This window comes from Strigops habroptila, chromosome 3, assembly GCF_004027225.2.
Source record: "Strigops habroptila isolate Jane chromosome 3, bStrHab1.2.pri, whole genome shotgun sequence".
Taxonomy (NCBI): Eukaryota; Metazoa; Chordata; class Aves; order Psittaciformes; family Psittacidae; genus Strigops; species Strigops habroptila.
The window spans coordinates 78,673,133-78,687,534 of NC_044279.2; the positions used below are offsets into that span (position 1 = coordinate 78,673,133).

General features: G+C 45.0%; 1 protein-coding gene across 3 annotated transcripts in view; it reads left to right on the forward strand.

The window, feature by feature from the left end:
* GRIN2B (glutamate ionotropic receptor NMDA type subunit 2B) overlaps positions 1–14,402 on the forward strand; it is a 225,465-nt gene that overhangs the window by 20,873 nt on the left and 190,190 nt on the right. Inside the window, exon 2 of one of the 3 annotated variants that reach the window (XM_030479289.1) lies at positions 3,129–3,257. The exons of the other annotated variants lie outside the window; for them this stretch is intronic. The gene's annotated coding sequence lies outside the window, so the exon portion shown is untranslated. The remainder of the gene's footprint in view (positions 1–3,128; positions 3,258–14,402) is intronic. 3 annotated transcript variants of the gene reach the window in all.

Below are 14,402 nucleotides of genomic sequence, written 5' to 3' on the forward strand. Positions count from 1 at the left end.
ATGCTACAGGTTGGAAATGCTGATGGCACCCAAGGTGAATCACTACATGTTGATGTATTTACTTTACCTGTTGCTCTGTAGAAGCCTGAGACCCAGACACCGAGGTTTTAACGGCTCCCTGCCAATCAGATTAAATATTTAGCAGCAAAAGGTTCTGGGCATCACATTCCTGACAGTGTATTTCATGCATCATTTGCTGTAAACATTGGGAGATTTTTAGCTTGCAAAGTAACTCCCTCTCCACTCTCTCTGCCATTATTATCTCCTCTTTTCACTTTCATTCTCATCTTCTCTTCCTCTGCCCTGCTGCTTCCTTCCCCTTAGCTTTTTCTCTTTTTCTCTGATTGTTTGTTCACCTGTGTGTGGTTATGTACATTGCACCTGGAACGGATGTCAGCCTCACCCATGACAGGAGGAGGGTGCAGGCTGATGACCTTCTTGGGATGTGGGTACCCCTTGACTCAGGGAAGCACCCTGAGGACAAGGAAAAGAAAAGCATCTCTATCATCATTCTTTCCATGATGCAGCTCATCCATCTATAAGCATTATCTGCTTTGCTCTTGGCACATGTGCCAGCAGCCTCTCTTTTCAGACCCTTTCTGGCTGAAACTTCTGTAGGAAAAGAGTGCATGGGCTCAGTCATCCAACTGGAAGCATGGTCCCATCCATCCCCATGGGGTCTCCTTGTCTCACTAATTGTGGGTTTACAGCAGACTCCTGTGTCAGCTGTGCTCATGCAACTGGCTGACATCCCCAGTGCCCGGATTGGGCCCATCAAACCCAGTAATCCTATGCAGGCTGAAAAGAAGAAGGAGGAAAAGAAAGGTATCTCTAGGTGAGGTTTCAGTATGGGATGATGTTTTCTATATTGGCAGAGGGTTGTCTCCTGGGACACAGCAAGCAGTGCAGAAAGGGCAAGGACCTTCCTCTGGTTCCTTCAGTGTGTTGGTTTCACTTGTACAGTTGTCTGGTGGTTGTCTGAGCTTTCAGCCGTGATGTCTAAGGAGACGGCCCTTCAGAGGGGCTGTATGAAACAAGGATGAGCATGGGCAGTAGTGGTGGGTCTGGGCTGATACTGGGTTGGGGAAGGTAAAGTGTCTTGGGTTCTCCATAGGCAGGCTAGTGCACTGCATGTTTTAAGCTGCAGAGCCTTCTCTAGAGCTTGCTCTTCTCCTTTCACCCATTGCTTTCAGTGTTTTGATGCTGTTCATTATAAGCTGTGGTCAGATGGTTTGGCTCTTCATTACCTTGCTCCCTTGACTGTTTGGTATGTGGATCTGTTCCTTTGCTCTTGCTCCAAACATGCTGCCTGCCTGAATGTGTCATTGCAGCCCCAGGGGAAGCCTGTGGTTCTCACTGCCTCCCTGTTTGCCCTGTGTGATTGCTGCTCTGCATCCCTGCCATCTCACATCTGGTACTCAGTCCCAACTCCAGTGGTCCTGTGCTACCAGTCCAGGAGATGATGATAATTAGTGCCAGGGCCAGGTTTTTCAAGCAGGTTTCTCTCCCTGCTGTGACAAGTCTGAAGCCATCTGGTGAAGCATGAACCTCTTCATTTCATGTTTCTGTTGGCATGGACATATCCTCTGTTCATGCTACTGCAGCTGTTGCACCAGTGTCAACTTGAGAGTGTGAGAGAGACGGGACTGTCTCCTCATGGCCACTGCCGAAGTGATGATTGGGAAGGTGCGTTGTTTTGGAAGCTGGAATATGTATGCTTGTGTATGAGATTATTTTTGCTTATGAGAGGATTGGGGTGTGTTTAGAGGAAAGAGGAGAGTGGGCCCATCAGGTCACAGTGGCTAGAGAAGATGGCTCTTTTCAATGCCTATTGCAGCAAAGCAAGAAGCCTTTTTGTCTGTGAGCCTGCTGGGATGGGGTCTGGTAGGCCAGATGGTTTGAAGCAGGTACTGGGACATTTGGGAAGATGCTTCAGCAGAGGTAAGGAGTGAAAGACAAATGTAAACTCTGTAAAGCATAGTAACATATATATCATAAAGCATAATGGGTTTGCCCATAATAATGCAAACCAGCCTTCTTAACTTCTTGTTTTATTTCTCTCTCTCCTCCCAGCTCCATTGCTCTGGGCCCCTCCAGTCCATTCCCCTGCATCTGGTGGCTTATTTCCCTACAGGTGTCATCTTGACAGTAACTCAAGCCTGAGCACCTCTTTTGGGGAATTTGTGCACTGCCTGAGCACTTTTTCTTTCTCTAATATGCCAGGAGACCTTTTTTTTTTTTTTTTTTGTTGGTGGTGTTTTTTTTTTTTATTGAATGTGTACTTTTAGGCAATTGCTTTCTATAAATAAATAAAAAATCTAGCAGTGGGGGAAGCTGTAAGGCAAATGGATCTGGGGAGGACAGTCCCTTAGCTGCATGCCAGGCCAGCCTGGGCAAATGAATCATCTAGGGGGGCTGCACTACTTGCCCCCTGACTCACCTCAGCTGCAGGGCCAGGAGCTCAGCTGTGGTCTGGTATGTCCTCTGATCTCTTTAATTAGGAAATGGGGAGTGATAAATGGGTATTACTTTTAGTCTTGCTGAAGTATCCCTGGCCTCTGGATGGGATGGTGACAGGGCTGTGCTAGGAATATGGTCAGGGAGGTGGTTTAGCATCCCTGAAGCTTTGCAGGCTCAGAAGATAAAGTACAAACAAGAGGAGGGGGATTCCAGAGCAGACAATGTAGTCAGGTGATAATGCATACATGTCTTGTTTGTTCCAGCTTTTCCCTTTCTCCTGAGACAGGTATCGGGGAGCATGGCAAGAGGCCAGTGTCTGGATGTGTGCTCTGTTAATAGATCATGAGCCCTCTCCTGCGGCATCCCATGCCTCACAAAGGTGCTAACACCTGTGCAAAGTGGGTTTAAAATGCTGCCACATAAGATCAGATGGGCTTTACATGCCCCTGACACAGAGGTAGTGGAAACACATAGTGCAAAGGCCTCCGGGAATTTTGCTATACTTGGGCATCTTCATTTTTGCTGCATGCAAAAATTCCTCCTGGCTTGGAAATGAGGTCCTGCCACAGTGTCATCCTGACAGAACACTAGAGCAAGGGGCTGCGTCAGAGACACTTTGCAGGAAGCCAGCACGACATTGAAGGGCTGATTTATTTCTTTTTCTTTAGCTAAAGCCAGGGACCAGTGGGCTGTGGTTCAGCCCTGTGGCCTGGACCTGGCCTGCAGAAGTGTGAAAGCTGCTATGAGAAGGAGAAACAAGGAAACCTAAAAGTGAGCATAGTCCCAGGAAGTTCCAGGTATGAGAGTCTTGTGCTTGAGGTGAAATTTGGAGGGGCAGTTCATACAGGCAACCAGATTTGCTTTCTTTACTTCATTTTAGGGGTCAGGAGATATTAGCAGCATGTAATCTTTGGCTGTTCAGGATGCCAATATTGGTTCTGTCATATACAAACAATGGTGATACCTAGCGAAAGTCTTCAGCCTGTCGCTCACTGAATGCTTTAATGTGATGGTTATCTGGTGCTATAACCTCAGGATTGTACAAAAACCCTTCACTAGACAGGACTGGCACCTCAGATGCTACTCTAGCATTTCAAGATGGCCAGTGTGGAAACAGCCCTGGCTCTGTATCCACCAAACCCCCACTTCCTGGCTGAGTGGTGCTTCTGCCTCCCCCATAAACAACTCTTGGGAGGAGCCAGGGGCTGACCAGCAGCATGGCAGCGAGGTTTGGGTTTCTGTCTTAGAAGCTGATTTCCTATGAGGGCCAGCCTGCGTATAAAAAAGTTGCAACTTGAACATTGTCTCCACTTCCTGTTTTCAGGAATACAGGAATTTAGTGCATTTAGGAACTGGTGCTATTTCATGTGTGGCAGGAAAAGGGTAACTGGTCATCCTGCAAAGAGCTGCTGCTTTTCCCACCTGCTTTCCTCCTTCAAAGAAATGCGGCTTCATCTGCTGGCCCAAGATGAGATGAAGTGCATAGATACTAATTTTATATATATATATAGACACTAATATTTTATATATATAAAATAATGACAAACAAATACTTACATTTATGTAAAAATAAATACATATAGTGCGTGTATATATATAAAAAAAACCCCCACGTACACACCCTCATCTTATCTTATACTTAATTCTGCAGAGGGAACACGCTAGTCTTCCAACATTGCTCTGTGGTAGCGTAACTCGGAAAATGGTGGGAACTGGAAGAAGAATTTAATTGGGGTTGACTACAACACCTTTTTGCTTGACTCCAAGACTACTCCAGTCTTTATTGACTGTCTCTGGTCACCAAAAGTCTCCCCCAGAGCAGACCAGTTGCTCTCTGTAGAGTTATCGATGACCACAGATAGTCTGGGGCTGCCAGCACCCCTCAAAAACTGTTGTGTTTCTCCACAGGTCTCCTTCAGGTGTTCAGCAGGCACAGCACATCGTAGTTTGTGAAGTCTGACAATCACAGGGCAACAGGCTGCAAGCAGGTTTGCCAGGCAGGGGCTCAGTCAGAGGTAGAAACTTACTTTTAGTCTGAACTTATTGGCAAAATTCCCTCCCTCTCCCTGCAAATATTGGGAAACTGCAAGTTCAGAGGAACCAATAAAAGAGACTAATAACTGCAGAGAAGCTGTCAAAGCTATTAGTCTCTTCTCCTGGGTCCCAAGGCTTGTAGGGTTTGTAGCTGTAGGGCACTTTTACTCGTGGCCTGGCCTGAGGCCATGAGCCCTCAGAATTATACCTGAAAACTTCTTCTCTATGAATCCTAGATTTTTGGCAACTCAGACACTGTAGCGCCAGCCAGGACTCTTGGGGTCTTGGGCTCTGTGGTGTAAGACTAGGATTTTTGTTTAGGAGGGAACCAGAGCTCCCAGGACTTTCTGGCCATGCTACAGAAGCCTGGTGAACTCTCTGGTCACCTCCCCCAGATCTGTTTAGAACCAGGGTCTGAGGGTCTCCACTTCTGAGGCTCACACTAGGGGATGTTGTATTTTGAATTTCTGCAAGTGAATTGAGATGGAGCTGGGCTTTACATTCCACTGTTAAAGAGCTGCTGCAACCAGGCTCCCTGGATCCATGACAGACCCCAGGGCAGATCTCTTGATGAAACAGGAGATTTGTAGGTCTGGATTAAAATTTCTGGATGGACGGGTCCTGGTGTTCAGAGGAGCTGCCCCTCCAGCCCAGACCATGGAGGCTGGCTGCCCGCTGCAGCTCTGCCCTGCTCTCCGAAGCTCTGCATTGCTCTTTCTCTTCCTTGCCAGCAAGGAAACTGCTCTGGAGTAAGTGAAAATTTGTCATTATGAGTTGAGATATTTTCATGAGAATAGGCTTAACAAACCAACATTTGCTGACAACATGTTGTTTCATCAGAAACTACTGATCAGCAGTATGTTGCAGTTTGAGTCAATGTGGCAAAGTTGATACTGAATATCAGGGATTTTGCTTGGAAACTGACAACTATATATGGTATTACAGTAATTCCTTTCTCTCTACTCCTAGCTAAACTAGGATTTATTGTCCTGAAGATCTTGGACATACAGGTTTTAATACACTCTATTGGGATGCTGTGAGTAATGTTGGGTATGATCTCACAAGAAGACATTGCTGCCTTCGGGGAAATGCAATAGAAGGCAATAATAATAATCTCAGCTCCTGTGAGCTTATTATCCTGTGAGATTATTATCTCAGCTCCTGTGGCTTCCATTGCTTGAGAGCCAAAAGTACTTTAAATACCATAAATAATTAAACATTATAACTCTATGAAGCAGAGAAGATGCATCTCTATCTTTCTGATGAGGAGAATAAGGCAAAGGGTGAGGAAGAAAACAATGATGTTTACACTTTCAAAAAAATGCTTGTTGATTTTTAGATGGTGGTATGAAGGATTAGAACAAGACTTCACTTGTTGTGGTTCATCCCCTACATGCTTTCAAGATTTAAACCCAGATACCTAACAGTTTGAATACAAGTGAGCTAAGGGGTACAAAGGATGGACCAAACATATGACAGTGAGGAATAGAATGACTCTGGGAGCCACGAAGGACAAAAAAATAGCTTAGATATAAGTGATGGATGGAGAAATCTGAGAAGGGTGGTAGTTCACAGCATATATTGTAGCTTGATGTTCATGTGGAATATTGAAATTCTGGATTTTCTTTTATACTAAAACTCTGACTCTGTTTTAAAAGTGTGAACTGACGTGAAAGCAAAGTAACTCACAGCTACACTTTGTCCATATTGATTTTTATTTACTGGTAGGGTATTCTCTATTGTGACAATTGTCTGGATTTGGTGGTTATTCTCTCTTGCTACTAATGTTTTTTTCCCCTGCTGCAAATGTAAGCTATAGTGACTTCTTTTGTGTAAACGAGAGATGGCCCAAGGGAGCTGAGCTGCACCCTGAGGGAGCCAGTGGTGGAGCTGGGCTGTCAGGAGGCATGGGCTGGTGCCTCCATGCACGCATCGGCTGGCACATGGAAAAATGGACAGCTAAGTAAGGTGAAGGTAGCTGAAGCAGCCAGCGTGAATGAATTCAGGAGGTTGGAGAAAACAGAGAACAGAGGATAAACCGCATGGAAATGGCATTCAGCTGAGCCAGATGCAATCTGTTTGCTTGCACTGGATTGGGCCTTCCCATCCCTGTCCCTGAAACACCAACTGCAAGTGACTAGCTGTGGTCCAGATGTGGCTTTGGCTGTGTATGTTTCTGTCATTGCACCTCTATAAATATGATTGAGTGCTGAGCAGAGGGAGAGGTCAGTGGCTGCTGGGCTGGGTTCCTCCAGCTGGGAAAGCTTTCTGGACACTATTGATTGAAGGTCTTAGTAAGATGAATTGTCCCTGACCTGTCATACAGTCACAGGCACAGCCTGGTCTGGTGCACAGCACTAATGTACTGTGAGTGCATATTGTATCCAGAGGCTTGATGTCTGGTGCCTTACTGGTCATTGAAGTCAAGGAGAGAAAGATAGGGAGGGGGGAGAATGTTGGGTGGGGAGAGTAAAGAGAGAAAGGAGAAGAAAAATGAGACCACAAAAAGATTTCCTGATTTGCAGTTGTCAATTCTCCCTTCATTCTGGCTTTAGTATTTATTGTAAGGATCATCAAGTCTTCAAGTCTTTCTAAATGGATGAATCCTTTTTTGGATGCTTCTGGGTTGGAAGTGTACAACTCGAAACATCTTGAATGGCGCTATCTTTGATGACACACACTGGGTTTCCTTTGTTGCTTCTAGGCAGATTTTGTTATGTTTTTCTATAAGTAGTGATAACAGGAGCATAGAAGTCCTTTACCAAGAATTGGAGTGAGGAAAAAGAAAGGGTTAAGGGATGGGCAGTTACAAGGAAGGAGACTCGCAACAATGTTTTCTGGGCATTCAGCTGTGATTTCTAGTGGCCTGACCAAAGATAGATTTTGACCCTCTTGGCTCTGGCATGCCTTTTTGCCCATGCTAAACACATGTTTTGGTCCCTTTCACTTCCAGGTTAATTCCCTATCTCATTTCATGAGCAAGGCTGGCATTTTCATGACGTCCCTTGGTGACTAAACCCCATTTTCCAAAATGCTGCATACTAGTGGAAATCAAGAGGTCACAAGGCTCTTAAGGGGTACTGGCAGTTTGTGAAGTGTGACCCATCAGTGTCCATAGCACTGCTGCTTTTTCCTGGACCAGCTCAAAGGATGTGTCTCTTTCTGCATCCTGCTGCCTCCACTTAGCGGCTCCTTTGCCCCCCTCACATCTTTATGTCCCTCACATCCTGGTGTTTCGGGCATTGAGCCACCTTCTCTGCCATTTCTGCTGTCTGTAACACCTTTATGAGAGCCTGATCAGGTCTGGTGAGCTCTGGTACTCTGCTTTAGCACTGTTTAAGATTTGCTGAAACAGTGCCATGGTGAGCAGAGGCTGTGCAAATAGTTTCTCCTAGCTTGCCCTTGCTGCATGGGCTGCAAGACTGAAACATGCACTCACGAAGATCTTTTCCTAAGGGAGACAGGTTTAACATAAATAAGCTTTATCCCATGTCATACATGATATCTGAGGAGATTGGCAGCAAACTGGATGATGGTATCCAAAGTGCAGGTGTAGTTTGAGGCTGTCTCCCTCTGGTTCAGATGTCCTTTTTGGGATTTTCAGCATTGTAGGAGAAGATATCATTCAATTTCTGCCTAAAAAAAGAAAAAAAAAAAAACCAAACCCATATTTTCTTTACCACTTGCAGTATATTTTAAGAAACCCTTGTGATTTGGCTTTTATAGTATTTACATCTGGCATCCAAAGAACTTAAGACTGTCTTGATGTGAGACTTTGTAACCCATGGGATTTCAGCACTGGCATAGCGTTTGGCAGCTGCCTTCAAGAGGCAGTGCAGTCTCTGTCTGCTCTCCGTTTTCCCTTTATCAAAATGATGCAGGGAACAAACAGGTACTGAGTGAGGTGCAACAGAGAATTTCAGGAATGGAAAAATCCTTCCAGCCTTGGAAGCAAAAATTTTCCTCATTTTTTTAAAATTTTGAATTTTAATATAATAATCTGCCAAAGCACTAAATGCAGAGTTGATTAAGATGGAGTAGAAAACCTCAGATAAATACAGCAAATAATGAGAAATGAGGAGGATGTGTTCTCCAAACCATCCAAGTGAAGTTAAATGTGTATTTCTCATGGACGTTAACTGATTGGAGCTATTTAAGTCCCTAGCTTTTGGAAAATGCCTGTTCTCATGTTATTACTGTGCTGTTGATTCCTGCTTGGAAATGAAAACTGGAAGTGGACAATTAAGAAAGGAAGGAAGGGATTGCCACATCGATTACTGAATTGTTCCAGATTGATTTTAATTGACAAAACTGGTGTTGTTCCAGTGCAATGTTCTGCTGCCTGTTTAAACATAGTCTTGCACTTCAGGAGGTAAAGCTGCTTTCAACCATATTGAAATCCCTTTGGAGGGGCCCTATGCACACAGCAGCACATCCCTTGCTTTGTATGATCTTGCTGTGAGCCTGGATCCATTTCTGAGATGGGACAGATGACAGTCGGAAGTCGGAAATGGTGTACGTCTTGCAAACTTTGAAACCCTGGTTTTAAATGGAGCGTGCATGGAGTGACAGCTGTGGCAACTGAACCCTCCAGGTGGTGATGATATTTCAGTCTCTGGCAGGGAGGGCCCGTCTCATCCCCCTAAACTTGTCCAAGCAGGATGCTGGGGGGAGTGTGAGATCCTGGCAGGGGAATAGTGGCTCCAGCCTGGCTCTGCAAGCCAGGCTCACAGAGAATAGTGACTGTGCCAAGCCTCTATGCTCTGGCATTTAGAATTTGGCACTGGGCAATGCCAGACTGACCTGCTGTCTTGCTTAATGGCTTTCGTGTGTGTGACACTGAGTCCCGCAGCTCTGCACACGTGTGCCAGCCTGGGTAAGCAGGTCAGACTTGCTCCTGCCTTCCATTGCCCAGCCATTGCCTTCATCCTCCCTTGCTCATCCTGATGAGGACCTGAGGGGACTCAGCTTACAAGGAGGGATGAACACAGCTGAACTTCTCCTCCAGCAGAGGAAAGTCCCAAGGGGTGATCAGACAACCATCTACAGGCATTTTCATGGTGGAAGCGGTGAGTCGAGAAGGAGAAATTGTTTAGTCTGGGTGAAGGAGATATTATTAAAGTAACAGGATAGCTGAGCAAAGGGAAAATTTAGGCTGAGTTTAGGGAAGCATTTCTAAACATGAGCCTTGGAGCCATCTCCTAGCAGTGGTAAAATCTTATTAAGTCATTTCAGAGCAGGTAGTGTGCTAAAGCAGATGCCATACACAGCAATCCTGAAGTGACTGGGGGAAGGCCAAGGCTATTAAACAGAGGATTTTAATTTACAATTTCTATGAATCACTTGGTGTTGGTCTCAACAGAAGCTCTCAGGCTGTGGCTGTATCAGCTATCACCCATGATATGCAAAATATGTGGGTGGGAGGGAGTGGGAAGGACACTGGAAACTTACCCTTGGGCAAGCTTACAATAGTAAGACATAGTTCTTCATCTGTTGGGAATGATATAGGTCTAATTGATGATCAAAGCGTTCTGTGTACTGCCTAAGTGTAGAGAGAGAATTGCTCTTCTTCTTTGCATGGGGCAGAAAAAAGAGAAGCACTTTTTCACCATATCCTTCTATACACCTGTTGGATAGACAGAGCACACCAGCCGCTGAGGATGGGGAGGAATGAGTATGTGATATGTGGGATGAATCTGACACTGCCCAAGTCATGGAGGAGTTGTTACCTGGTTTAATAAAAAAAAGAACAGCTTGAAAGAAAATAAATAGAGAAGTTAAACATATGTGCTTCTTTCCACTCAGCATCCATGGAAGGAAAGCTAACAGCGAGGTATTGCGAGAGAGCTGCAAGGGCTTTGAAAGCTTTGTTTGGGGGTGTGTGATGCATTCCCCTGAATAAAAAGACTGACTTGGGAGAAATAAGGGAAAAGAAGAAGCATTTTGCAAGTAAGTTAGAGAGAAATTACTCTGTGGGACATTACAGGTGTGGATAAAGGTTACATGTTGGAGAGGGAGTGGTTGTGAAAGAAGACCTGCCCAAAAGGCCTTGGAGAAATGTTTCTACTACTGTCATAGGAACACTTATATATCAGAATGAAAATATAAGTGATGTTCAAAGCTAGTTACAATAAACTGAGCTGCACAAGATTTCATCTAAAACTACTGAAATGCCCTTGGTGGGGTGTTTACTCAGAGTCACCATAATGAACTGTTTTGGTCCAGGTGCTGGATTGTTCTTGCGTTCATCACTGTGTGTGGCGCTTTCCATTGTCTCCAATCTTTGCCATCTTCCTACTGTGAATGTCATGCAGCATTATTCATTTTATCAGCACCTGAAGAGTGCAGGCACTTCTAAGGCACATCCATCATGCCCCAGATACATCCCCCTCTTCTTTGTCTTTGTTTTACAAAATTCCTGGAACAACAGGGCTGTGAGCCAGAAGAAGATTTATAGGCACTTATGTCACCTACCTGGTAAGCAGTAGTAGGGGGAACAGCAGTGCAAGAGTTGTCAGTGTACAAATAGCCTGAGCTGAAGGTGCAGTAAAACAGTGGTTAAAGCAGTGTTACAATGTGAGGAATGCTTCTTCAGAGGTATACGATAAGCAGTGTGTCTGGATTGGGGAGATGGCACTAACCATGAGAATGGGAGGCTGTCCTAAGATGGAATTGGGTTGCCAAAAATGAGGCAGTTGAAGAAACTTTGGTGTAAATTATAACATGATATATAACTTTAAGCCTCAGCTTTTAGGAGTAACAGTTCGAGACTGCAATCAGTCCTGCTCCTTTCTTTGCATGGATGGTCATAGCTCCTAAAGTTTGCCTGTAAGACAGGTAGTAGACAGAAAAATTAAATATGTAATAATTTTTTGCAGTTGGTAAACACAGAAATAATGTTCTTCTTTGGTCTGGACATACAGTCATTTCCTTGCCAGACAGCCCAGTAGAATGTCTAGTGCAATGTTAATTTCCCTACAGCTTCTTCTAGTGTACTTGCTATTCCCTGGTGCTATGTTGAATACCAGGCACAAAGCACCTTCCAGATTTGTCAAGTATCTAAGAGGTGAGATGGATTTCTTCCTACCCCCAACTAGGGCCTGAAACACAAGGACTGCTTTTTGATTCACTGTCTGATGCTGCTCAAACTGTCTGAGAAATGAAGCCAGTGTGAATTATGATGCTGTCAAAGATGACAAAATACTGAAGGGTATGATAGCACTGATGGCTAACACTGGGGCTGGCAGGACATCTGTCTCTAGGTAGTAGTGGGATTGAGGGTGGCGGTGAGTCCTGGAACCAGGCTAGGGATCAGGGATGAGTGTAGGACTGGGAATTAACATTGTAGTTGGTGCAGATGCAAAATTAGCTGTTGAATTTGGATTCTGTGGCCTGAAGTCGTTTAACCACCTAGGACCTCATCAGAGCTCCCAGTGAGCAAAGCCCAGAAAGCACTGGGATATGAACTTTCCCGCGGCCCTCCAGGGAAGTACAGAATAGGGAGGCTGGAGTTAAGGTGATACTGCTCTTCTTCCAGTATGGAGCCAATGTACCTGTGAAGTTCTCTTTGCTGCTGGCTAGTGCACACTGTTCAGCCTCCTGTCCCAGCATCATCGTCTTCCTAATTAGGAAAACTGCTTTCAAGACAGATTTTTGTCCGGGACTGCACTATCACAGGACTTCCTTTCCTTTTGCTGTCTTTAGCTTGGAGATCAGGTTTTGAGGGGCCTGCACATACCCTCCCTAGGGGCTATTGTGCAAGGCTGCCTAGCTGGCATGATTGCAGAAAAAGGAGGTACCAGCACTGGCACACAACAAAACTGCCCCCAAACTCCTGGGACCAACTCATGTACTGCCTCAGTTTCTTTATCTGACCTGAAGATTGTCTAGCTCTGTTGTAGACTGCCTGGGTAGTACTCTGTTTACAGTTAGTCTGGTTGAGTGTACGGTGACCTATTTGTGTACTTTCTGTATTTTGAAATATCACCCAGAAATATCTCTAAATGCTGAGCTGTATTTTGCCTGTGCAGCCTAGTAATTTTCTATTAATACCTATCTTAGGTCTGATCCACATAAAAATGCAGTGTCAAATAAGGTTCTCGTGATATTTTTAAGCAATCTAACCTTTGGTCCTGGCCAAATTCCAATCTGAATAATTACTGTCTGACTACCTACATTCCTCTTGCGTTTTCTATTGGAGAAGTTAGCTTTCCCTTCCTGTTTTAACGGTGATTGTGTAACATTGCTCTGCAGCACTAAGTAGATGCTGCATTCCTCTACAATGGTGAATGTGTTTTATTGGTAAGTAAAATGAGATTATAGAGATACAATGGTTTTACAGGCATGTTTATACCTAAATATAGATATGTCTGCAAAACCACTTTGTCTAATGGCCCTGTCACATATTATTTTCCAGGGAGTAAGAGACAATACAATAGTGTGGAGTAATGTGTAAAGGATTTTGCTTACCAGACTGGAGTTTGGGATTTGCTACATTCTTTTGGAGTGGCAAAATCACAGAAAAGACTCAAAACACGGTGTTGCCCCACACCTCCACCAAGGGAAATACTTTGTAAAATACTTTGTAACAAAATATACTGGCACATTTTTAAAATAATTTTTGACTGGTGAAATCAAACTCTAGCAATATTAAAGTTACTTGAAACAACTAAGGGCAAATACCCTGTTTCACAACTGCAGCCTTGTCAGGTGCTTGTGAATTTCTTCATGTGTGAATTTCTCCATTTCTTTTCCTTGTTGGAAACAAGAACACCACTCAGGAAGAGGTTTGCATGCTGCCTCCAGTGCTTCCTTGACTGGGTGCCTCAAACTTTTGCTTTTGAACAGCGTAGAAATTAATGGATAAAACTTGCTGCTGTGTATGCAAAAACGCATTGTCACAGTTGTTCTGGGGTCACCTTGCTCTGATAGTAAGTCTGTGCTGGTTCATCCCAGCCTCTCCTCTACTAGCACACATTCAAAAGGGGCTTGTAGTGAGCCAGACACGAGGAAGAAAGGGAGATGGGGTTGGTGCTGGGACACTCGTTCCTTTCCCCAACAGCTGGCACATGCATGTGAGCAGAAGTTGCCCCAGGGAGGGTAGGGAAGGGATTGTAACACTGCGAGCACCCCTGTTGTAGTCTTTGAGCAGCTCAACTCTGTGCTGTGAACCTGTTGCTGCCTTGTGGGAGCTGAAGAGAGGAGGCCACCACTCAGCCCTGGGCTGGATGTGATTTATTTGTGTCCTCCAGCCTTATGCATCCCTGGGTCCCATCCTATGAGGGAGCCCTTCCTGGACCTGGTACCTGCTATTACCGCAGAAGGATAGTGGTCTCTGCCTTGCAGGCTGCTCATGGAGCACCTGAAACACATTGTGGTCATGACAGAAGTGTTATGTGTGAATGAGAGAAGAAGGGAGAGCTGTCTTGGGTGGTACAACACAAGCTATCTAAATATTTCTATGCCTGATCCAGAGAGAGCTTATGGCTGAGGATCCAAAATGGAGATGCTAGGTTGGCTGTGGAGGCACTGATGACCTCCTCTTTGCATTAGCTTCTTCCTAGCTCTTGCTGCTCTCTGCATATCTGGCCAACTCCTGAGGATCTGGCACTGTATAGGGAACCCCATTTTCCATTCATCTTGTGTTGAATGGAAAAATCTGCCTGGGGGACGCATCTCATGAGATAGACACCCGACAGACTGGCATGTGTGCTCTTCAGGATGTGGGCTCTTTTCTGCTGCTTGGTGGTAGATGCTAGAGATTTCTTGGTTTTGATGCAGGTGAAGGGAACGGGGCTCTTGGATGGTATTTTTCCCAGTGGGAGAATTTTGTATGAAGGCAGATAGCTCCCATGATCGCCTGCATAGCTCCTGCATCACTGCTATATGAGCCCTGGGTTGGAAGGCCC